This window comes from Trachypithecus francoisi, unplaced genomic scaffold (genome assembly GCF_009764315.1).
Source record: "Trachypithecus francoisi isolate TF-2019V2 unplaced genomic scaffold, Tfra_2.0 Lachesis_group1, whole genome shotgun sequence".
In the NCBI taxonomy this organism is placed as follows: Eukaryota; Metazoa; Chordata; class Mammalia; order Primates; family Cercopithecidae; genus Trachypithecus; species Trachypithecus francoisi.
Genome location: NW_022681454.1, coordinates 85,903,767 through 85,931,009, shown reverse-complemented (window position 1 = coordinate 85,931,009; position 27,243 = coordinate 85,903,767). Strand labels below are relative to the sequence as shown.

At 35.9% G+C, this 27,243-nt stretch overlaps 1 non-coding gene across 1 annotated transcript; it reads left to right on the top strand.

The window, feature by feature from the left end:
- The first annotated feature begins 22,707 nt into the window (after positions 1–22,707).
- Positions 22,708–22,814, top strand: LOC117086437. Its single transcript, XR_004438350.1, has one exon. It is a non-coding gene; the product is annotated as a U6 spliceosomal RNA (small nuclear RNA).
- The last annotated feature ends 4,429 nt before the right edge of the window (positions 22,815–27,243 follow it).

The window sequence follows — 27,243 nt, the reverse complement described above, 5'->3', positions numbered from 1 at the left end:
TAGTCTTAGTGTTTAGAAATATATTGACTATTTCCCTTTATTTACATTTGTATATAATTCTGCAATAACTTCTATTTTTATATAATAATTTAGATATCAATAACAAAAATTGTGTTATCAAACACAATTAATGAAAGAAACATGTTTTCGAATTTACTTTCTTTTTTTTTATTATTATACTTTAAGTTCTAGGGTACATGTGCATAACGTGCAGGTTTGTTACATATGTATACTTGTGCCATGTTGGTGTGCTGCACACATCAACTCGTCAGCACCCATCAATTCATCATTTATATCAGGTATAACTACCAATGCAATCCCTTCCCCCTCCCCCTCTCTCCATGATAGGCCCCGGTGTGCGATGTTCCCCTTCCCGAGTCCAAGTGATCTCATTGTTCAGTTCCCAACTATGAGTGAGAACATGTGGTGTTTGGTTTTCTGTTCTTGTGATAGTTTGCTAAGAATGATGGTTTCCAGCTGCATCCATGTCCCTGCAAAGGATGCAAACTCATCCTTTTTTATGGCTGCATACACACCAGTTAGAATGGCAATCATTAAAAAGTCAGGAAACAACAGGTGCTGGAGAGGATGTGGAGAAATAGGAACACTTTTACACTGTTGGTGGGATTGTAAACTAGTTCAACCATTATGGAAAACAGTATGACAATTCCTCAAGCATCTAGAACTAGATGTACCATATGACCCAGCCATCCCACTACTGGGTATATACCCAAAGGATTATAAATCATGCTGCTATAAAGACACATGCACACGTATGTTTATTGCGGCACTATTCACAATAGCAAAGACTTGAAACCAACCCAAATGTCCATCTGTGACAGACTGGATTAAGAAAATGTGGCACATATACACCATCGAATTTACTTTCTAATTGAAATTAGCATATATGAAAAGTTTTTGAAAATGGGGTGTCTAGTCCAATTTCTGAATTTTCTGGTTGAGTTTATTTATCAGTTTATTAATTTTTAATAAAAATTACAGCAATAATATTTTAAATCACAATTAAAGACTTTATATAGGTTGTTCAATTTCATTATTAGAATAATTTTAGGATGCAGGTATAATTGTTATTCCATTATTTAGATGAGGAAACTGAGGCTTAAAAATCAGTTTAAGAATACACAGAGATTAAATGTTGAAGCTAGGTGGCCTGACTGAAGAGCTCAACTTGCAATCACGATTCACCTTTTATGTAATCAGTGTTGCCCCTTTATCTATTCTGTATTTGGAACTTCTTGAAAAAAATATTATATACATAGAAGCATACTTCTTTTTTCTTTTGAGACAGAGATTCACTCTTTTGCCTAGGCTGGAGTGAAGTGGCATGATCTCACATCACTGCAACTTCTGCCCTCTGGGTTCAAGTGATTCTCCTGCCTCAGCCTCCTGAGTAGCCTGGCTAATTTTTGTATTTTTAGTAGAGACGGTTTTTTGCCATGTTAGAGAGACTGGCCTCGAACTCCTGACCCCAGGGGATCCACATGCCTCAGCCTCCTAAAGTGCTAGGATTATGGGCGTGAGACACCATGCCAGTCAGAAGTATACTTTTATATGTCCCAGTTTTTATTAGACTAATAAATGTGATGTTTATTCAATTATATATTTTCTTCATCATGTATAAAAGTATATCTGCTTCTATCTGTTAAATTATTTTATGAGAAATCTGTTATGAATTGTATCGCACACATTTGGATATTTTGTCTTATTTAATGTAATGATGTATGGTTTTTAATAAAACTTCTATAAAAATGTTCTATCATAGTGATTTTAATTTTTAATTTACATTTCAATCTTATTTCACATTATATTGTATGAATTTTCACCTATATCCATATGTGAACTGTGAAGTTTATATAATTACCTCTTCACACAATTTTCCTGGTGATGTGTCATGATTAGATTGGGTACTTCATTTAAATAAATGGGATTCAAGTCATATTTTTTGTGTGTGTTCTAAATAATAATCTGTACAACTTATGATTATTTGGTATGATTTGAAACAACTCAAATCTTTAATATGTTTACTGCAAAGTCTTAGAACAGATATATAATTTTCTTTAAGAATCTTGTAGTTTTTGTATTGCTTTCTATTAATATTTAGAAAAAGTAAAGAAAATCTGGTATTTTTTCTTTTGCAATCATATGTCTTTTTATTATTCCTTGGATATTGCAGAATGAAAATAGCTATATGTATATAGATAATAAGTTCGTGTATACACATAAGTATGTGTACTTACATTTATGAAAATACTTTTTCTTGAAATTTTCCTAACATATGGTAGTCATTTTTCAAAATTTACAACTATTTTCCCCAGGTGTGTAACTTTGATTATTGCTTCATTCATTTGGTGTATTTTTTGCTTTGAAAACATCTATCATATTTAGGCTGAATTTCTAAGATCTGGCCCTCATATCCTTTTCATTTTCTCTTCAGTTGCATTTCTCCACTTTCCTCTTTTGTGTTTTGAGCATATTTCAAGTGTGTCTGTGAGTTTCTAATTGGGTTTTCTAAAGTGTAAGTTCCACTCTTATTACTCCCATGTGTTTTTTCTTTAACAATCATGATTCTCTTTTAAAGCAATCTTCCCTACATTCTATTGACTCCACCAAACAATTTCTTCTTAATTAATGGAGAGAATAAATACTTTCTTATATTACATGAAAATAAAATAGATATTTTTCTAATATATTCTTCTGGTTTTGCACTGCATGTATTTTAGGTTAAAGTGAGATTTTTGGAGTGATGCACTTTAAAATTGCTTTTTTCATAGATTCGAAACTGAGCTTGTTTTTCTTTATTCTGTTTGGTAGTGGTGGTTTATTACTGGTTGTTTGCTCCTTAAGAATTCATTTTTAGGCCAGGTGCCGTGGCTCATGCCTGTAATTCCAGAACTTTGAGAGGCAGAGTTGGGTGGATAACCTGAGGCAAGGAGTTCCAGATCAGTCTGGCCAACATGGCAAAACCCTGTCTCTACCAAAAATACAAAATTTAACCCAAGGTGTGGTGATGTGTGCCTGTAATCTCAGCTACTTGGGAGGCTGAGGCATGAGAAGCCCTTGAACCTTGCAGGCAGAGGTTGCAATGAATGGAGTCAAGATTGTACCACTGCACTCCAGCCTGTGCAGACCAATGAGACTCTATCTCAAAAAAAGAAGAAAAAAAAAAAGAAATAATAATGTATTTTATTATAGAAAAAAGGTCTATTTTGATAACATGGAAAAAACTTTTGGCTCTATGAGAAGTCACAGCTGTGTTAAAATGAAAATAAGAAATAAGTACACAGAGGAACATGAATTCAAATAACATAATGGCCAAAATTAACAAAAGACACTGACAGAATATTGATATAACTACTCTGAAGATATCATGTACAAATATATTAAAAACTACAAAATAACATCAAAAAAGAAAATCCAAAGAAAAATGAACAAAAAGCACTAAAATCTCAGAAGTAAACACTTGAATTTTTAACAAATGCTTAACTAAATACTCAAATAGCCAAGAAGTAAGTAAAGTCCAAATTTAAAATAAGATATTTCACCAGTGTATACCTATTAATTTGGCAGAGGGTAAAGTGTCATATAATCAAGAGTTGATTAGGACATAAAAAGACTGTGAATTTGAACATATATTCTTATGAATACATGAAGACAAATTGGCATTAGTTATTGAAATTAAGTATGTGCCTAAATTAAAGACCAGGATGTCTCTCTTTCATAATAGTTGATGCACATTCCATAATGAAATAGGTATAAATGAGTTATCATAGTTCCACTTATGGCAGAAGTGAGTTAGAGAAGCCTTAGTTGTCTATCACCGGAAGGAAAAGCATGTTAAATATTGGAGATGTGGTCTGAGGAAATAACTTAGAAACACTGAGAAACAGAAATGCTGGCAATTTTTCCAGCATCACATGAATATTAGGGGATAGCACCATTACAAACTCTTGTTATATCCTTTCAAAGACTGTGCTTTTAATTAGAGCTCTCTGCCAATGCAGTGTGTGAAAAATGTACGCAAGATAATGAATATGATAGCAAAATATCATTTATATAAATTAAAAACAAATTACTCTCAAAGTACCACTACATATTTCTCAAGGATATGTAAAAACTTAAGAATATTAAATTTATAAGGAGTGGTGGAGATGAATAGGAGTAAGAATAGGAGACAAACAATAAATAAAATTAAGTAGAGAGCAGATAAGTGCTCAGGATGCTAGCTATCATTGTTATTATTATTATTATTATTATTTTTTTTTTTTTTTTTTTTTTTTTTGAGACGGAGTCTCGCTCTCCCGGGCTGGAGTGCAGTGGCCGGATCTCAGCTCACTGCAAGCTCCGCCTCCCGGGTTTACGCCATTCTCCTGCCTCAGCCTCCCGAGTAGCTGGGACTACAGGCGACTGCCAACTGCCCGGCTAGATTTTTGTATTTTTTTAGTAGAGACGGGGTTCACCGTGTTAGCCAGGATGGTCTCGATCTCCTGACCTCGTGATCCGCCCGTCTCGGCCTCCCAAAGTGCTGGGATTACAGGCTTGAGCCACCGCGCCCGGCCTCATTGTTATTATTAATAGTATTTAATATAATTTTTTTCCAAGTCTAAAATACATATTCATGAGTAACTATAAGTCAAGCACAGTACTATAGTAGATAGCCAGGTAAATGGATAGTTAAAATGATGATAAATGATAGAACACAGTTATGTATATGTGTGTATATATACATGAGCAATATACATATGGTTTTACATATACATATGTACACATACACACACACTCATTTTACTCAGGACATAAGTGCTATTAATAACTCATTTTATTGATGAGGAAATTAAGACCATGAAAGCTTAAGTAATTTGTCCTAGTTCACACAATGTGGCATGCTAAATAATGGCCCCCAAAGATGTCCACATTCTAATACCTGAATCTATGAATATTACCTTGTAGGGCAAAAGAGCACAAGATGTTGTATTAGTCGATTCTCACACTGCTAATAAAGACATACGCAAGACTGGGTAATGTATAAAGGAGAAAGGTTTAATTAACTCACAGTTCAGCATGCCTCAGGAGGCCTCAGGAAACTTACAATCATGGCAGATAGGGAAACAAATACATCCTTCTTCATATGGTGGCAGGAAGGAGAAGAACTGATGAAAACCATCAGATGTCATAAGAAGTACTATCAGGAGAACCGGATCGGAGAAACGGGCCCCATGATTCAATTATCTCTTCTGTTTCCTCCCCACGACACGTGAGGATTATGGAAACTACAATTCAAGATGAGATTTGGGTGGAACACAGCCAAACCATATCAGATATGATTAAGGATCTTGACATAGACTGATTATCTTGGATAATCTGAATGTATCCAATGTAATCACAAGGATTCTCATAAGAGAAAGACAGGAAAGTCAGTCAGAGCAAGAGGTTCTGTGAAGGAGGAAAATGTGATGACAGAATGACAGAAGAATGGAAGTCAGAGAGAGAGAGAAAATTCAATGATATTATACTGCTTGTTTTGAAGGAAGAGACTAGCCAGCTAAGGAATGCAGACATCCTCTAGAAGATGGAAGAGGCAACAAAGTCTTTCCTAGAGCCTCCAAAAAGAGCTTCTCAGCTTTCTATGTTAGTAATAATGTACATATACACATACACACACTGTGTTCTATCATTTATCATTATTTTATGTATCCATCTGGCTGTCTATTATAATGGCGTGCTTGCCTTTTGGAAGCTTCAGTGATAACTCTGCTATCACTTTGATTTTAACTCTGTAAGTCCCCCTGCCCCGCTTTTTTGTCACTCTTAACCTCCAGACATTTAAGAAAATACATTTGTGTAGTTTTAAACTATATAGTGTGGTAGTTTGTTACAGTCTCACAAATTAATACAGCCATGAAATTAATACAACCAGCAAGTGTAAGAGCCACATTTCAGTCTTATCTCAGATTCTCCAACTGTACTTCTGCTTTAACTTCATGGTTTGGAATAGTCTTAGGTGACACATCATAGAATTATTGTGGATATGTTGTTCAAATGAAGTCCTTCAAAATCTCCTTGAGTCAACCAAATTTGACCTTGTAACAATGAGTGAAAATGCCTAGCCCACAAAATGTCATCACACCATCACACTATGGCATGGAAATGAAAATATCACTCTGTGATATACACTCAGGCAGCATTCATTGCTTTCCAGATTGCAACTTTTCTACCGATATTTGAATGTGTGAGAACACATGATGATGAACCCATAGTCATCCTCTCCCCTTTTTAAAAGGTCTGAAATAATACTAAAATTATCTTAGTGACATCTCAGAATCATACGCTTACTGAAAATATGCAAAAGAAACAAGTAATGGCATACTTAGGAAGATTGTCTCTGGCTATTTAGCACAATGTCTGGTACATATTAGAGATTAAAACAGTACTAGATGAATAAAGAATGTGACTTTTACAGATTTTCTTGCAGGGACATTAAATTATAAAAATTTATGTGATCAATCTGCTTCATTTCTATTGTCATATAAATTCTTAGTTCAGTTCACATATAAAATAACATGGTACTATAATTGCATGTACTACTATGAATCTCTATGATTTTTTTCTTATATGTCTACACCTACAGCTCATAAAGATTAATGTAGTTTCACTGGAGTTGGCACTAAAGTATTTACAATTGGTATTAAATCAAATGTTATATAAACCAATTTTCATTAAATAACCCTGGAGCGGCTTCTTAAAAAATTATTGTCATTTGCGCTAGGAATTAAAAGTGTCTCTACCATGTTTTATATTCACCATAAAGACTAAATTCAGGGTTAGAGAAATGTACAGTTATAGGAAACTTTTGTATATACAAATTGATAGGCTTTCTTTAAATGCAATTAATTTTTAAGAAAGGAAATTTGAACTGAAAGGAAGTGGGTGCAGTCTTGTCTCTGTGTTTGCATGTAGTAAGTATCCTGGTAATGAGGGAATATCTAGAGAATGTTCCTGTTCTATGAACTATGCAATTGTCTCCCTATGTCATGAATAAGCACCGTATTTTATGATTACACATTAAGTGATCAAGGTCATACAAATGTGTAGAGAGACTGAGTGAAAAGGCATTTGAAGGTCTGAAGTAGCTGGGAGCCTGCAGAGCAATTCCTTGGGGAAATCCTTGAGGCCTGAATGGATGAATTTCTCTATCCCATTTCTCTCTTCCTGTCAGGACGTGAGGGATCCAATGACAGACATTTTCAAATTTAGTTTTTCAGATTAAGAGGTCCTAGAATTTACAGATAGTGTAAATGCATCCCCTAAATCTGTGATTTTAAATTTTCATGATAGCCTTTTCATTTGTTTGTGTTTTACGGCCTGGAAGTTAGAAACTATGCCATGGCCTGTCATCTCTTTGCCAGTGAGCTGACTTATGGGAGAGACACCCTAAATGTATACTACATTTGCTAAAGAGGCAGCGTTTTAAGGTGACTATGTCTTAAGTGGGGGATTTCAGCTCTAACTTCATCCATCACATTCTTTCATGTGCCAAATGACTATTCTCTCTCAGGTATAACCTCAGGATATTTTTAACGAGGTACATTCAACCAGGATCAGGGCAACATAACTCCTAATTTAAAATCATCACTGTGATTTTAAATTACCTCTAATTTTTGTCATCTGCAGATTTTCATGTTCCTTCTAGTTCAACAATACACTGAAAGTGTACTTGTACTTATTCAGTATTTTCTTTTTTCCGAGTATCTGGTCCACCATAATGCTAATATTAAAAATCTTTGGTTTTATCTGTTGGTGTAAACATATTTTTAGCTAAAATTTGTGGTTAATCACTTTTGTTTAGGACCATCATAATTTTAATTTTGTTAAAAGTAGTAATTCTTTATTTTTGTTAAAAATACTTGAAATATTTACTCATTACATAGTGTGTTTGTTGTTGTTGCTGCTGCTGTTCAATAAAATTATTTATTCAAAGACCTTTATAAAAATCTGTACCAATTTGTTATAAACACATATATTTTTTACTGTTAGCAGTTGATCAGATTTTTCTTTTCAGCTCTATGTAGCTAATTTCTTACAATTTATCCACCAAACAAATAATCCTATGAATTTTGATATTCTGAATTAATCTATGGTATATTTCTGCTTTTTCCTGAGAAAGATATGTTCTGTTGTTTTCTAGAAAGACAAAGTACTTTTTCTCTGAGGAACTTCTCATGTTTTATCTGACAGAGATTTCAATCAGGAGATCATGATTTCCCCACCAACAGAGGTGCTCAGGGGACCAGGGCTGATTACCTCATATCCTAAGCTGGTTATTTTTCCAATGTCAATTTTTGGTTGAAGATGAAACTCTTTTATTCTTTTTTTTTTTTTTTTTTTTTTTTGAGACGGAGTCTCGCTCTGTCACCCAGGCTGGAGTGCAGTGGCGCGATCTCGGCTCACTGCAAGCTCCGCCTCCCGGGTTTACGCCATTCTCCTGCCTCAGCCTCCCGAGTAGCTGGGCCTACAGGCGCCCGCCATCTCGCCCGGCTAATTTTTTGTATTTTTTTAGTAGAGACGGGGTTTCACCGTGTTAGCCAGGATGGTCTCGATCTCCTGACCTCGTGATCCACCCGTCTCGGCCTCCCAAAGTGCTGGGATTACAGGCTTGAGCCACCGCGCCCGGCCGAAACTCTTTTATTCTTGTCAAAAGTAATCTTGGTGTTACCAAGTCACCTTCATCACACTCCATAATGCCTACCCAAAATTAAGGAAAAGTTTAGTCAGAGCTGAAAAGATAGATTTCTAATATATATATATATAACTATCTAATTTATATCTGCATCCTAAATCTCTACTCTGAGCTCCATCCATGAATAGCCAAGAGTAAATTTATAATTTTAACATGAAAAGTTTAATGTACCTCAAATTCAAACATGTCTATGACAAGAATCATTGCCTTTCATCATTCCCCTACTCTCCCAATAACTTTGTTTCTATTTTTTTTACTGGTCTATAGTTCACTGAATTGTATTCCATCTATGTGTCTAAACCTAAGAATTGTTATCTGTCCTCTCCTTCACTGTAAAACCCCATATCAAATGGCAGACCAATTTCTCCTAATTTTACCTTTGTAATTGTTCTTGAATCTGTCTGTTTTACTCCCCTTACAGGGACACCACATTAGGTTACTATAATTTTCTAATAAGTTAAAAACATGACTCCTATGTAAATACAAGGTGAACACATGTCAAATATTTTATTTGACTCCTGATTTATTGAGAGAACTAATAAGAAAGTAAAGCTGGATCAAATAACATTTTGATAAATAAGGTATTTAGAATATCCCAGAGAGGACATTTTAAAGGAGGTTTACTAAGTTAGCTATAAAACTGATTTGTATCCTGCAAGATCATAAAACTGTAAATTTTAAGATTATATTCCCTACCAAACAGAAAAGTACATGTTAACATGTAATTCTGTGGATTCTGAGCTCTTTATAGTAGATATAAAGTGAACTTCAAGTACATTTTCTTATATAATTAAATAATACTTTTGTCAGTCTACCATTTCGCGGACCAACTTTTAATATTTTTCTAAAAGTTTTGCCCATTTTGCTCATATAAATTTGTAAAAGATTATTCTATAGCAGAAGAAGCTGATCCTGTTTGCCCTAATTATGTTCACAGTGAAACAAGAGGTGGTTATTGTCATATAAGTCTATTATGGGGTACTATGAGTGCAGAGAATTAACTTCTATCTGGAAATTTTGTTCAGTAATAGAGAGTTAGACTTTCATGATGCCTCTATTAGTTGCTTTTTCATCCTAAATGTAGGAAACCAAGCCCAAGAAACTCTACTGTTGAAACTTCGCACACACACACAAGATTTTAGTGAGTTATTTTCTCTTTGAGATCCTTAACAGATTTTGAAATTTCTGGCCTGCCCAAAAGGCATCTTTCCTACATTCTGTGAAGCTGGGACCCTTTACCCATAAAACAGGTATCAAGCTAGTTTTATTTCTGAAAGGGTTTTGTAAGTACTGAGCTTACTTTTAAAATACAATCTTTGCTCCTTAATGAAAGGCTTTTCATCCCTTACTAAATAAAATTTATTTTCAAATGGGACACTCCAGGTAAGGCCATTACTGATGGCAGCAGAGGTCTCATTTAGAGTGGCTGCTGCCAAGATGCAGGCTGCTGCAGGGAGACAGGCCCAGGCCTCTCGCTCCATGGATCAGACAGGAGCCCCACCCTCTCTGGGTACACTGCCACCCCCCGAAGTACAGGACCCAGCATCACTGTAGTCTGCATCATTAGGGTTTGGGAAAGTTGTCCTCACCAAGTCTCTGAATGTTTAGGGGCATCTGCTCCCATGGTCTGGCCTTTGCCCACTCCTGGCACTTGCTCCAATCTCAGAGCAGGGTTTTGGCTGACCCTGGGTGCTGTCACAGCCTGACCAGGTGTGCACATCCTCAGGGAAGTGCTGACACACCAGCCTCCTGCCACCTTAGCCCCTCTGGGCTTTGGGCACTGACAAGCATGGGAGGGGAAACCAGGGGGGCACTGAGGGCAGATTGGCACTGACCTGCAGGTACATTTTGTTACCAGTAGCCTGGTATGCATGGACAGCAGCAGAAAGCAGAAAGACTTCTGGGCAGAAGGGGGTGGGTCCTCAGAAGCCTCACCTTCAGCTAGGGAAGGCCTAAAGCCTGGGGGCTGGGCTGCCAGTCCTGTGGACTGAAGGGGGATCTCATGGTGCTTTTTACTGGGCCCAACCATGGTTGCCATGGACCAATCAACATGGACTTCCCCATTCTGAGGCACATAAAAATCTTGGGCTCAACCAGAGCAGGCAAGATGATGAGATGACCAGCTGCAGAGAGGAGCTACCCTCTCTGCTGATAGCTGGAGAATGTCAGGATGACCAGCATCTGACAGGAACTTCCCACTCCGGGTATGATATGTCTGCAGGGAGGAGAAACCCACTCCAGGGCTTCCTCTCTGCCAAGAGCTGCTGAGCCAATGAGACACCTGCCAGCAAAGAGGAGCCATCCACCTCAGGGCCTCCTACTGTCTGCTGACGGCAGAACACTTGTTGGGACACCCTGCCAACAGAAAGGAGCTACCCATAGCAGGTCTCTGAGCAGCTCTACTGCTCATTAAAGCTCCCCTTCATCTTGCTCACCCTCCACTTGTCTGTGTGCTTCATTCTTTCTTGTTGCAGGGCAAGAACTTGGGGCCCACCAAATGGAAAGGCTAGAAGAACTGTAACAGAAACAGGGCTGAACCATTCCCCTTGCTCACCACTGTGTGGACAAAGAGAGGGAGAGAAGAGCTGTGTTCCTTTGGGGACCACAGATCTGGGAACTCCCTGAGCCAGGGCTGTTACTCCCTCTTTGAGGCCCTGGAAGTTCCCAGCATCTCAGAGCTTCCAGACACTACTGCATTCCACAGTGCCAGCAAAGGAAGCAACTTGCAGTGTGCTTGGTCCAACTGCAGCCTCGCAGAGAGTCAGTGCCTATGCTGGCACCTGGAGCTGCCTGGCCCACTCAGCAGCCAGCATGCCTGACTGTGCAGTGGCCAGACCCCACACTCATCCACTCACCCACTTCTCGCTGCTCTGTACCTGGCTCACCCTTGGTAGGCATGGGATTCAGGCCAGTAGCGTGAGCTGAGTGTAACCTGCCAGGCTAAGTGGGCAGACAAGTCAAGTGGGTCCAAGGAAAAGCTGAGCAAAAGAGCCACTGGCCACAGAAGTTTTCAGCCAGAAAAGCAACACACCAAAGATCCTGTAACATTTGTTGCATAATTTATGTGTTCTGGTAAAAAAAAAAAAAAAAAAAAAAAAAAAACAGATTCCCATTTAACATACACAAATAACTATATTGCTCTGAGAAGTTAGAATGTTCAGTAAAAGTATTTGTTTCAGAAATCTGAGAAGCCACTGAGAATTATGTGACATTTTAAAGTTTTATTTCAGTTAATTAAAACACTATTGACCAAAAATGAGTATTACAGATTGGTGAAGGAAAAATAAAAAGGGAATCCTTCATATATTGAGTAGAAAATAAATAAATATAAAAATTCAAAAAGTTCCTGCTCTTAAATTATTCGTATTTGTTCTTTCATCTCTGTGTAATAAATTATTATTATTATTATCATTATTATTAATATTATTACTGGATCATGGGTCAGCAGTCTACTTTCACAATGTTAGGTGTTTCTGGACCACAAAGATTCCTAACAATCCTGACTCAGCTCCCTGGTACAAGAAGTGGTCTAAGACTTGTCAACTTGGAAAATTGTGTCCAATGTTGTAATTTTTGATGTATCAATAGTTGAAAACACTTGGTACAGTACTTTTTAGTAGACTCTGAGATTGTACACTGTATCCCTTGAAACTTATAGAAGAAGTTTCAGGCAGGCTTAAGAGAAAAGCTGAAAACATTTGTTCAAATATCAAGAAACGGAGTCCCTTTCCAGTAATCAGAGTATTTTCTTAATTAATTTGAGATCACAAACAATAAAATGGACAAACTGAATTAGTTTTCTACCACTAAGGAAAATTTTGCCATAAACTTAGTGGCTTAAAACATCTATCCATTATCACATAGTAGGTAAAAGTCTGAGCTTGCTCAGTTGAATTCTCCTGCTTGGTCTCTCAAGGCCAAAGTCAAGCTGAAGTTGTTGGCTGGGTGGGAATCATATTTGGAAGTTTTAAGAAACAATCTGCCTCCAAGCTCATTCAGGTTGTTGACAGTATCAATTTTCCTGCTGCTCTAGGGCAGAGGTCTCTATTCTCTTACTGTTTTTCGGCCAAGGACTGCTCTCAGCTTTTAAATGTTATTCATTCTCAAGTTCTTTCTACCTAGCCCCATGCACCTTCAAAGCTTGCACCAAATCTTTCCCTTGCGGCAAATCCTTTTGATGTTGGACTCTCTCTAATGTATTCTTCTGCCAGCTGCCAAAGAGCTCACATGATTAGGTTAGACCTACCCAGATTATCTCTCTAATTTAAAGGCAATTTATTGGAGATGTTAAGTTATGTCTACAAAACTCTATCTGACTAAGTAACATAATGTAATCATAGGGTAGCACCAGGGAGAGAAAAGCCCAGATACCATCTTACAACTCTGTGTACCACAGAAACAAACAAACAAAAAAGCCCACAAACCATATTTCTTGGTCTTTATCACATAGTAGAATAGAGGCTCAATAGCCATCTGACAGAAATTGCCAAATGATTAAACTGTAAAACCTGACTCCTCATCATTCCTGTAACCAATGACAAATCATTAACTGGCCATGAAAAAAAAAAACAGAACAAGAACCAAACTTGACCAAGAACCAGAACTACAAATGAAAACACAGAGTCAAAGAAAATGAGTAAAAGAAAGACAGAAAATGTAATATTCTATTGCCTATAAGTATTCACACCAGAGACAAAATAATAATCATAATAATAATGTGCCTATAGTTAAAGAACTAATAGGTTATCTTTGTAAGGCTGCTGGGTCCATCCCACAGACCCTGGCTGAAAAACGGATGAACAAATGCACTCCGACACTGATATCCAGTGAAAGAATGGACTAGGGGACCAGGCTGCCAACAGAAACCGAGGAGGTTGCTGTAAAGAGTCAGCAGCCACAGCCCTGAACAACTGGCACTGTGGGTATTTAATCAGTACAGATTTAATGACAAAGGCCTTGAGTCAACATGTTAGTAGGTAATTGCACATGGAGGATTAAATACTAGGTTTCTAGAGACATGAGTAAACAAGCTATTTAGAAAAACTCTCCTGCATTCTTTTGTCCTTACTTCTTCCCTTTTTCCCAGAGTAAGAACCACCACCTTTGGTTCATTCTTCCTGAAGCTTTGCAACCCTCACCAGCCTTCCAAGAAGGTTTGTATTTTCCCTTCAATTTCTCCCACCACCGAGACCGATCTCCTATACAAGTCCAGCCAGTGTAATTGGCTGTACCAAAAAAGTCCTTGGTCATCTTGGTGGCACTTTAAAACTGCAGCAGGTTAATTTTCAAAAATTTAAAAATATGGCAATTATGAAAAGTTCAATCAAATCTGTGTCACAGGTTTATTTGACTCAATAATTATGTGATGGAAACAGTATGATGGTGAAATGGTTCTAGCTGTGATTTAGAACAGAAGCAAAGGACATACATAGTCCACAAGAAAGGTGTTAATAGCCTGTCACCTGGGCTTTCCATGACCAGAATGCATCCTCTCATTTGTTTTCCACAATGCAGCCAGAGCAATTTTTTAAATTAAAAATGTATCAATTTACTCTGCATAATTGTCACTTAAACCCACATTCCATGCCTTTCTCAGTGCGGCCTACAAGACGGTATAACTTTTGTGACTTGCCTGCCTGCCTCATGAACTTAAAACACATTCTCACATTTCCCTTTGATGTGCACTTCAGCTTTTGGACTTTGAATTTTTCACGTGGTCTTTTCCTATGCAATATTCCATCCAAGAGTATAGGGCCTTTCCTTTCAGGGGCAATGCTTCTGTCCTTACCTTCTTTTTGACAGAGCAGGAGCATTGAACCATCATCTTGGACAAACACCACCTCCTTAAGTTCCAGTTCCCATTCTAACCTCATGCATTTCAAAGAAATCATTTCTCTTCTAACTACAAGCAGCCCCTCAGCCAGAAACAGCCAAGAGTAAAACATAGATAAGACAACTCAGGCACAGAGGGAGTGGGGGAGAAAGTCTCTTGGTTAACTGCCAAACTTCACCTTCATACAATGAGCCCCAGTAAAAGAGTGGGCCTTAATAAGCACATTCCTTTCCATTCAGGTGCACTGAGATAGGGAAGCTGAGAGCAGATTTGGGGGATATGCTTGATGCTGTAGAAAGATGAAGGAGGAAATATGTAACCAGCGCAAAGAAACTAAAATCCTTGAAAAAAGAAGGAATGAATGGATAACTAGAATAATCAATGCAGAGAAGACCTAAAAAGAACTGATAGGCCGGGCGCGGTGGCTCAAGCCTGTAATCCCAGCACTTTGGGAGGCCGAGACGGGTGGATCACGAGGTCAGGAGATCAAGACCATCCTGGCTAACATGGTGAAACCCCGTCTCTACTAAAAAAAATACAAAAAGCTAGCCGGGCGAGGTGGCGGGCGTCTGTAGTCCCAGCTACTCGGGAGGCTGAGGCAGGAGAATGGCGTAAACCCGGAAGGCGGAGCGTGCAGTGAGCTGAGATCCGGCCACTGCACTCCAGCCCGGGCGACAGAGCGAGACTCCGTCTCAAAAAAAAAAAAAAAAAAAAAACTGATAGAGATGCAAACCATAACACGAGAACTACGTGACAAATGCACAAGCTTCAGTAACTGACTCGATCAACTGGAAGAAAGAGTATCAGCATTTGAAGAACAAATAAATGAAATGAAGGGAGAAGAGAAGTGTGGAGAAAAAAGAGTAAAAAGAAATGAACAAAGCCTCCAAGAAATATGAGATTATGTGAAAAGACCAAATCTATGTCTTATAGGTGTGCCTGAAAGTGATGGGGAAAATGGAACCAAGTTGGAAAGCACTATTCAGGATATTATCCAGGAGAACTTCCCCAACCTAGTAAGGCAGGCCAACATTCAAAATCAGGAAATACAAAGAACACCACAAAGATAATCCTTGAGAAGAGCAACTCCAAGATGCATAATTGTCAGATTCACCAAAGTTGAAGGAAAAAATGTTAAGGGCAGCCAGAGAGAAAGGCCGGGTTACACACAAAGAGAAGCCCATCAGACTAACAGCTGATCTGTCAGCAGAAACTCTACAAGCCAGAAGAGAGTGGGGGCCAATATTCAACATTCTTAAAGAAACGAATTTTCAACCCAGAATTTCATATCCAGCCAAACTAAGTTTCATCAGTGAAGGAGAAATAAAATCTTTTACAGACAAGCAAATGCTTAGAGATTTTGTCACCACCAGGCCTGCCCTACAAGAGATCCTGAAGGAAGCACTAAACATGGAAAGGAACAATAGTTACCAGCCATTGTAAAACCATGTCAAAATGTAAAGTCCATCGATGCTAGGAAGAAACTGCATCAATTAGCGAGCAAAATAGCCACTAATATAATGACAGGATCAAGTTCACACATACCAACATTAACTTTAAATGTAAATGGACTAAAAGGTCCAATTAAAAGACACACACTGGCAAATTGCATAAAGAATAAAGACCCATCAGTTTGCTATATTCAGGAGACCCATCTCACATGCAGAGACACACATAGGCTCAAAATAAAGGGATGGAGGAAGATCTACCAAGCAAATGGAAAACAAAAAAAGCAGGGGTTGCAATTCTAGTCTCTGATAAAACAGACTTTAAACCATCAAAGATCAAAAGAGACAAAGAAGGCCATTACATAATCGTAAAGGGATCAATTCATCAGAAAGAGCTAACTATCCTAAATATATATACACCCAATACAGAGAACCAAGATTCATAAAGCAAGTCCTTAGAGATTTACAACGAGACTTAGACTCCCATACAGTAATAATGGGAGACTTTAACACCTCACTGTCAACCTTAGACAGATCAACGAGACAGAAAGTTAACAAGGATATCCAGACATTGAACTCAACTCTGCACCAAGCGGACCTAATAGATATCTACAGAATTCTCCACACAGAATATACATTCTTCTCAGCACCACATCACACTTATTCCAAAATTGACCACATAGTTGGAAGTAAAGCACTCCTCAGCAAATGTAAAAGAACAGAAATTAAAACAAACTGTCCCTCAGACCACAGTGCAATTAAACTAGAACTCAGGACTAAGAAACTCAATCAAAACTGCTCAACTACATGGAAACTGAAAAACCTGCTCCTGAATGGCTACTGGATACATAACGAAATGAAGGCAGAAATAAAGGTGTTCTTTGAAACCAATGAAAGCAAAGATACAACATACCAGAATCTCTGGGACACATTTACAGCAGTGTGCAGAGGGAAATTTATTGCACTAAATGCCCACAAGAGAAAGCAGGAAAGATCTAAAATTGACACCCTAACATCACAATTAAAAGAACTAGAGAAGCAAGAGCAAACACATTCAAAAGCTAGCAGAAGGCAAGAAATAACTAATATCAGAGCAGAATGGAAGGAGATAGAGACACAAAAAGCCCTCCAAAAAAATCAGTGAATCCAAGAGCTGGTGTTTTGAAAAGATCAACAAAATTGATAGACCGTGAGCAAGACTAATAAAGAAGAAATGAGAGAGGAATCAAATAGAAGCAATAAAAAATGATAAAGAGGATATTGCCACCGACCCCACAGATATATAAACTACCACCAGAGGATACTCTGAACACCTCTACACAAATAAACTAGAAATCTTGAAGAAATGGATAATTTCCTGGACACTCACACTCTCCTAAGACTAAACCACAAAGAAGTTGAATCCATGAATAGACCAATAGCAGGCTCTGAAATTGAGGCAATAATTAATAGCCTACTAACCAAAAAAAGTCCAGGACCAGACGGATTCACAGCCGAATTCTACCGGAGGTACAAGGAGGAGGTGGTACCATTCCTTGTGAAACTATTCCAATCAATAGAAAAAGAGGGATACCTCCCTAACTCATTTTACGAGGCCAACATCATCCTGATACCAAAGCCTGACAGACATACAACAAAAAAAGAGAATTTTAGACCAATATCCCTAATGAACATAGATGCAAAATTCCTCAATAAAATACTGGCAAACCAAATCCAGCAGCACATCAAAAAGCTTATCCACCATGTTCAAGTGGGCTTCATCCCTGGGATGCAAGGCTGGTTCAACATACACAAATCAATAAACGTGATCCAGCATATAAACAGAACCAAAGACAAAAACCACATGATTATTTCAATAGATGCAGAAAAGGCCTTTGACAAAATTTCACAGCCCTTCAAGCTAAAAACTCTCAATAAATTCGGTATTGATGGAATGTATCTTAAAATAATAAGAGCTATTTATGACAAACCCACAGCCAATACCATACTGAATGGGCCAAAACTTGAAGCATTTCCTTTGAACACTGGCACAAGACAGGGATGCCCTCTCTCAACACTCCTATTCAACATAATGTTGGAAGTTCTGGCTAGCACAATCAAGCAAGAGAAAGAAATAAAGTTATTCAATTAGGAAAATAAGTCAAATTGTCCCTGTCTGCAGATGACATGATTGTATATTTAGAAAACCCCATTGTCTCAGCCCAAAATCTCCTTAAGCTGATAAGCAACTTCAGCAAAGTCTCAAGATACAAAATCAGTGTGCAAAAATCACAAGCATTCTTATACACAACAGACAAAGAGAGAGCCAAATCATGAATGAACTCCCATTCACAATAGTGTCAAAGAGAATAAAATATCTAGGAATACAACTTACAAGGGATGTAAAGGACCTCTTCAAGGAGAACTACAAACCACTGCTCAGTGAAATCAAAGAGGACACAAACAAATGGAAGAACATACCATGCTCATGGATAGGAAGAATCAATATCGTGAAAATGGCCATACTGCCCAAGGTGATTTATAGATTCAATGCCATCCCCATCAAGTTACCAATGACTTTCTTCACAGAATTGGAAAAAACTACTTTAAAGTTGATATGGAACCAAAAAAGACCCTGTGTTGCCAAGACAATCCTAAGCCAAAAGAACAAAGCTGGAGGCATCACGCTACCTGACTTCAAACTATACTATAAGGCTACAGTAACCAAAACAGCATGGTACTGGTACCAAAACAGAGATATAGACCAATGGAACAGAATAGAGTCCTCAGAAATGATATCACACATCTACAGCCATCTGATCTTTGATAAACCTGAGAAAAACAAGAAATGGGGAAAGGATTCCCTATGTAATAAAAGGTGCTGGTAAAATTGGCTACCCATAAGTAGAAAGCTGAAACTGGATCCTTTCCTTGTTCCTTATATGAAAATTAATTCAAGATGGATTAGAGACTTAAATGTTAGACCTAAAACCATAAAAACCCTGGAAGAAAACCTAGGTAATACCTTTCAGGACATAGGCATGGGCAAGGACTTCATGTCTAAAACACCAAAAGCAATGGCAACAAAAGCCAAAATTGACAAATGGAATCTAATTAAACTAAAGAGCTTCTGCACTGCAAAAGAAACTACCGTCAGAGTGAACAGGCAACCTACACAATGGGAGAAAATTTTTCCAATCTACTCATCTGACAAAGGGCTAATATCCAGAGCCTATAAAGAGCTCAATCAAATTTACAAGAAAAAGAAAATATCCCCATCAAAAAGTGGGCAAAAGATATGAACAGACATTTCGCAAAAGAAGACATTCATACAGCCAGCAGACACATGAAAAATTGCTCATCATCACTGGCCATCAGAGAAATGCAAATCAAAACCACAATGAGATACCATCTCACACCAGTTAGAATGGCAATCATTAAAAATCAGTAAACAACAGGTGCTGGAGAGGATGTGGAAAAATAGGAACACTTTTACACTGTTGGTGGGACTGTAAACTAGTTCAACCATTGTGGAAGACAGTGTGGCGATTCCTCAAGGATCTAGAACTAGAAATACCATTTGACCCAGCCATCCCATTACTGGGGATATACCCAAAAGATTGTAAGTCATGCTGCTATAAAGACAAATGCACACATATGTTTATTGTGGCACTATTCACAATAGCTAAGACCTGTAATCAACCCAAATGTCCATCAGTGACAGACTGGATTTAGAAAATGTGGCACATATATACCATGGAATAGTATGCAGCCATAAAAAAGGATGAGTTCGCGTCCTTTGTAAAGACATGGATGCAGCTAGAAATCATCTTTCTCAGCAAACTATCGCAAGAACAGAAAACCAAATACTGCATGTTCTCACTCATAGGTGGGAATTGAACAATGAGATCACTTGGACACAGGAAGGGGAGCATCACACACCGGGTCCTATTGTGGGGAGGGGGTGCGAGGAGGCATAGAATTAGAAGACATACTTAATGTAAATTACATGTTAATGGGTGCAGCACACCAACATGGCACATGTATACATATGTAACAAACCTGCATGTTGTGCACATGTACCCTAGAACTTAAAGTATAATTAAAAAAAAAAAAAAAAGAAAGAAAGATGAATGGGAACAGGCACACAACTCTCCCTCCCAGTTAAGCACAACAAAAAGACACAGAAGCAGTCCCATCCTCTGATAAATTCTTCCACCTGGAATTCTTAAAAATTCTTAATCTGTATGAGAGTGTACCTCTGACCAGTCTCGGCCAGGAGCCCCTCTCAGGTGTATTTCTTTAAAATAAACCTGTTCTTGACTGTCTAGCCACCTTTCATGTTTCTTTTCTCTTTCCTTAATTCGTACATTTTTCATACACCTATATTCTAATTACCCTAGGTAATGTAATTCAGTAGCAATTCCCTCAGAATATTTTTCCTTGCTTCACAGTCTAAATCAGATTTTTCATCATGTCTCTAAATCAAACACCCTTGGGATTGTATTCCTTTCCTATGGAATTGCCTTCTCAATTTCAATTATGCATTCATTAGCAAACTATAATTAAGATTGTGTATTTGTGTCCCCCACAAATTCATAAGTTGATACTCTAACCTCTAATAAGATGGTTTCAGGAAATAGCACCTTTGGCAGAAAATTAGGTTTACATGAGACCACTAGGATGCAGCCTCCCTAAAGGGATTGGTATACAAAAAGAGAGTCCAGAGTTCTCTCTCTCCACCATGTGAGGCTAACACAAGACGGTGTAAGTCAAATGAAACCCTCCCAGACACCCACCAACACCTTGAAATTTGACTTCTCAGCCTTGAGAACTGTGTGGAATTAATATCTGTTGTTTAAGCCACCCAGATTATAGTATTTATGTTATAACAGTTCGAAATGAGTAAAACACAAGCATATTTGATGAATGTAAGTAGAAGCAGGGACCTTGTATATTTAAAATTTCACTTTTTTGTTTGTTTGTTTCTGAAACTCTCGCTGTGTCACCTAGGCTGGAGTGCAGTGGCACAATCTCAGCTCACTGAACCTCTGCTTCCTGGGTTCAAGTGATTCTCCCGGGTTCAAGTGATTGCACCTCAGCCTCCCAATTAGCTGAGATTACAGGTGTGTGCCACCAACCTTGGCTAATTTTTATATTTTTAGTAGTGACAAGTTTCTGCATGTTGGCCAGGCTTGTCTCAACTCCCCAGCTCAGGTGATCCGCCCACCTCAGCTTACCTTATTGCTAGGATTACAGGGGTGAGCCACTGTACCCATCCTAAAATTTCACATTTAATACCATGCCTGACATATATTATGAATTCAGTATATATTTTAATTGATTAATACCTCAGTGAATTCAAGATAGACTTCATTTTTTATTATTGCATTTTATAGTAAATATAGTTAAAAATCAAAATTTATATGCCAGCATTTTATGTTTAAGTTATAACAAATAACACTCAAGACTATATCAGATGCAGGATAAGTTATGGCAGATTAATATTTTCACTGATTTAAATTTAAATGTGAGATTCATAAATGTGCAATTATTTTCCTTTAGCAGAACAGCTCAGTTCTTATTAAATTTAGTTTTTTAAAAAATTAATCCCCTGTATATTTTCTTACAATGCACCTCATACAATAAAAAAAAAAAATTACATACATCAATTTGTAACACAACCATAGGTTTGTGATAAACTTATTTAAATGTCAACTTAATTCATTTTCTTATTGAATCTAATGTATGTGATATTGCATGCCCTTCTTTCATGTTCTGAAACAATAAGTCATGTTTTATGTTTTAAATTTAAATACATACATATTTATACATATTTATATGTGTCAATATAAAGCAATTCCAATAATATAGAAAACATAAAGAAATACATACCACCTGAAATCTCATCCATAAATAAATCACTGCTAGTATTTCTATGATTTTTCTTGTAGACATCTTTTCATACACACATAAAAATTTACATAAGTTGGCTAAGATTCATACAATGCAGTGACTTTAAGCAAAATAATTAAATTTATTATAAAGCAAAATATGTAATCTTTAAACTTAAATGGCAATCCATAGTTTAGGGCAAACATAAAAATAAAAAAGGAAATGAAATGAAATGAATCTCTTGCTTCATTTCTTCCCAGTTTCCATGTTCTCATCCCCAGCACTCAACTATTTTAGTTGTCTTCTATTCTCCCCATTTTCCTGCTGTAGATATATCACTTTAACTTATCCACTCCTTATGATGTACATTTATGCAGTTTCCAAATAGTGTTATTCTAAAATGTATTATGAGTAAATACTCTTGTGTACCCATATTTTTGCAGTCTGATTTTGTTTTTAGTATAATTCCTAGTGAAAGTAATTTCTAATGGAAAAGAGTATGCAATTTTTATATGAACTCATATTAACTCCTCCACTTACTCCATGTCCTTACGCTATTTCTTAAACCCCTGTGTATCTGTTTTTCTATGTACCTAGAGAAAACTACTGCAGTAGAAGTATCTGCTTAGATTGTCGGTGTTGATTACATGAGCTAATATACATTCATTTTCTTGCACAGATGTAGCATTTAATAAATCTAGTCTTTATTTTAATGACTTTTTTCGTTTGTTTTAAAATAATTTTAAATTTTCAAATATTCATAGGAATTGTTATTTTTTACTAAGATTTTATGATTAGTCCTCACTTGGGTGGCACATATATTAAAATTGGAATGATACACAGAAGATTAGCATGGCCCTTGCACAAGGATGACATACAAATTCATGAGGTGTTTCATTAAAATTTATTTAAAAATAAATATAATAAATAAATGAATAACCAATTAATTAAATAAAAACAGGATCTTATGGTCCTTTCATAATAGCCCTCTCCAGTTAAAGGTTTAAAACATATTTTTACTATCTTGTTTTACTCATTTTATTGTTCTAAAGTCTACTTTGGAATTAGCATTTAATTTGACATTTCTTTTATTATGAATTATAATGAATAGTATAATTTTTTAAAATTGTTGTTCCAAATGATATGAGCAATTACCCCAATACCAGTTATTGAATAACTCATTCCTTACTTCCTTGATTAAAAAATATATTTTAATCAAATATTACAGTAAATATCTCCATACTCTCAATTCTGATCCATTGATTGAAATGTAGGCACAGAGTGTGACTGGCCTATTTGATATCCATCACTGGCTCTTGATATTGTTAACATTATCCCAGCTACGTCTACTAAACAGATGTGTGAGGAAAGATCAGGGGATGAAACTTAATAGGCCTACATCAGTCACTGTAATCCCACCATTTTGCTAGTGTTTAGACAAGGGGTAAGCATGTAAACCCACTTCTGGTAAATGACATATTGAAAGAATATTGCCTTTCTCCACATTAGAGATGACTGCAGGAAGAATATTTTCTTTCCACTCACCGATTCCTTTCCTCATGGTTGCTGTTGTTTAGGACTTGTCTGTTACCCTGGAAGGCATCTTGTGATGAGGAGACACAGATCCAGAGTTACTGGGAAAAAAAAATAATAATAATAATACAAAACTGCCCAATTCCAGACAGTTTAAGTAAATAATAGAGAATATTATCTCTTAAACTGTGGTCCCTCAGATATTTTATTATCTTCTGCCAAGCTGATAACATTCCTTTGTTCCTATACTGGCATCACACTGTTTTAATTGTTAAGACCTCACTAAGGTTCAATATCAGATATAAAAAGTTTTCCACAAATGTCACTTTTTACCTTTTTTTGTATCACCCTTACATGAGTATTTTTTAAGTAAGAGTTTAGACTATTTGTTTAAGGTCACGAAAATATTTTACAAATTGTATTAGGAACTTTAATTACAGTGGATGTGTTTATAAATTTGTAGATAATATATTTAGAAAGTTTATGTGTCTTGGCTATGAATAAAATATGATTTGCAATTAATTAACATAGGCTCTTATGTGAATTAGTAAAGATTTAAAACTTTTCTCATATAAGGTAAATTTACATCAAAATATTTCTCTTTATTTTCTTATGATAATTTCTGCTGATCCCTTGACTTATTCCTCATACAGCTATTGCTTTATTTTCTTATCGTTTGTGAGCATACAATGATATCAACCATATATAACAAGAATTTTTATAATTTCTTTACTATAGTATTTTATATTACTGTGTTAGTGTATACTACCATATTAATGTAGCTAATAGGTGTGATGGACTCATGATCGAATTCCTTACTTTAATAGGGATGTTTGATTATATCACTATTAGACAAAATATTAGGTTTTACATCAAGATATATGTTTTTAATTATTTTAATTATATTGAGATATTCTCATTTTACTATGTTTTTAAAATATTTTATATTTTTATTCAGATCACCCTATGGCTTATAGTATATTAATCTATACAAATATTGACTTATATTAAGGTTTTTCAAACATTAAATCATCCTCGCATTTTTGAAATTGTTAAACTGTTTTATTATCTTATTGTTTATCATATTTACCACTTATTATATGCTATTTTTTCTATATAATCTACTATATTAAATATTGTAGAATTTAATTTATCTTATTATAGTAGCTATAAATATTATTATTTACTGCTTATTACTTATTCTTTCAATGAATTCTGTAAATACGGTATCAATGTATGATTCTGTTTTCTGATTTTTCATATAATTTAGTGATACTGTATGCTTCTTGAAACCACTTAAGATGAAATTTCTACAAATGTAAAATAATGAGATTATGTAAGTACCAAGCCAGTGTCTTCTTTTTTTTAAGTAGGGTTTATTTATAGAACAGTTTTAGGGTTATAAAATTATTAAGCAAAATTTGCAGACAATTCCAAAATATCCCCTCTTCACCCTTCCCCCAATCACAGTTTCTCCTGTTATTAACTTTACGCCTTGCTCTAGTACATCTGTTACAATTGATGACACATTATTTATAATTTATTGCTAACAAGCCCATAGTTTACATTAGAGTTACCTCTGTGTGTTCTATAGTTCTATGGATTTTGATAAACATGTGAATAATATTATGTATCCACCACTGTAGTATCATAAAAATGGTTTCACTTTGTAAAAGTCCCCTCTGCTACACACCTAATTGTCCCTCCCCACAGACTGAAACCTCTGGCAACCAGTAACCTTTCCTTTTCTCTATAGTTTGGATTTTCTTACTCAAAAAAAAAAAAAAAAAAATCCTGGCTTTATAAGATTAAGTATTGTAATTTTAAGGCAAATATCTGAGTGAGTTAAATTCATCCGAACGGAAATACACTAAGAACGGAAATATGTAGGTAGGTATGAGCACTTGAGAATGCTGGCTGAAATAATGTGACTAATGTAGTTGGGCTAATGTTCTGCTGTGTTGCGAATCCACCACCACCATTGGAGCCTAGGCTGGATATGAAGGAGAAATAAAGTTTATCTCAATCATTCCAATCTCAATAATTCAATCTTCCTTTTTCTCTGAAAACTTTCCAGCCTCTAGCAAAATGTATATATCAATGCTTTATGCCAAAATTGTAGGAATGTTTACAATTAGTTGAGATACTTTGTAGGCATTTGCCTCCACTAACCATCTTTGTTGAGATACAGAGCAAGTACTCATGGACCAAAATGGGGCAGGCACTGTGCTAGGTTGTAAAGAGGAAAGGAGTAGAAAGTGAAATTGAGTTTTAATAAATAAAATTGTTTGATCTCAAGTCCTTCTCAAAATTTTTTCTTACAAGTCATACTAAATGTCTTATATTTCCCTCAGAAAAATGACTAAATGTCTATATTTTAATCTGCCTAGGGTTTTTCTTGTGAGTATTTTTTAGGCTATGTAGGGGTCATGACCCAAACTCTCCAACTAAAAAAAAAATACAAAATATGTGTTATCTGTTATCTGTACCACTAAACTAATAAATTCACCATACAATATTTTGGTTTACATTCTAATAAAAAATAAATCAGATTTCTAAATAACTGCTCTCATTGATAACCTAGATAAATTAATGCTTATAAAATTTGGGTCTTAAACATAAACTTCAGAAATTTTTGGAGCTTAATCAGCTAATTTCCCATACTTTTTTGGCAAAAGAAGTTGCACAAGAGATGGCTAGAGTTCTAAACAGTTATTAAATTACAGAGAAAAATGTATAGATGATGACTCACTAGCTTTCATAAGAAAGATTGCAAAAACCTCATAATATTGCTAAAAAATGTAATGTGAAACATTAGTGTTTTTCTATAGTCATCTAGTCATCACAAATGCTATAAAATAAATATTTCTATTCATCTCCATCTTCTCTATTTTCATAACTTAAAATGCTTTCTTGGGAATGAATTGCCTCAGATATTGAAAAAGTTTGGAAATATTGCTAGATTAATTATATTTTAACAATCAATATTGAGTAGTGGGCAGGGCGTTCTAGAATCAGCCAAAAACAGTATAGTTGCAATTTTTGCCTTTGGGAAATCTGATAAAGATTTTAAAGGATATTCTCTAGCATTGTTTTGACTTTTACAACTACAAATACGTTTTCTCTAGAAAAAAAAGTAGGTTTGCTTAATATGATTTAAAGTAAATTTCTGTTATTTTCCTATTTGAAAATTAATAGTACCTGGAATTTGTTCAGGTTAAACTGTCATTTCAGAAAGGATAAAACAAGAGCATTAAAAATCATTAATATCTTCACCAGAAAAAGCTAATGAGAGGAAACAGTGGATTTAAAATACTTCCCACATAATTTATTTAAGTATGTATGATTTATTATATTTTCATTTCATTCATGTGTGGATATATTTCTCCCCAAGTATGTCATAAACTTTTTAAAATATTAAAGTACATTATATATATTAATTACATCTAGCCCAGTATTAAATATGGAATATATATTTAATTAATACTTAGCAATTGTTTATGGAATTTTTTCTTTGAATGCAATAAAACTAACCTGTCATAATAGTTCAATGATGGTTTTATTTGTAACATCATCTATTTCTACATAATTCTTTGAAATTTTGTATTATTAGTATTCTATGTTCATGAAAATATGAAAAATAAAATACAAGAAATATTTAAAATTGACAGTTTTTACCCTTAAGGTGTGGATTACAATTCAGCCTATGAATCTAAGATATCATAATTAAAATGGAGATCAATGTTGTTTTATGTCCTGATCAATAGCAGTGTAGTCAAATATAGTGCCAATAATATTAG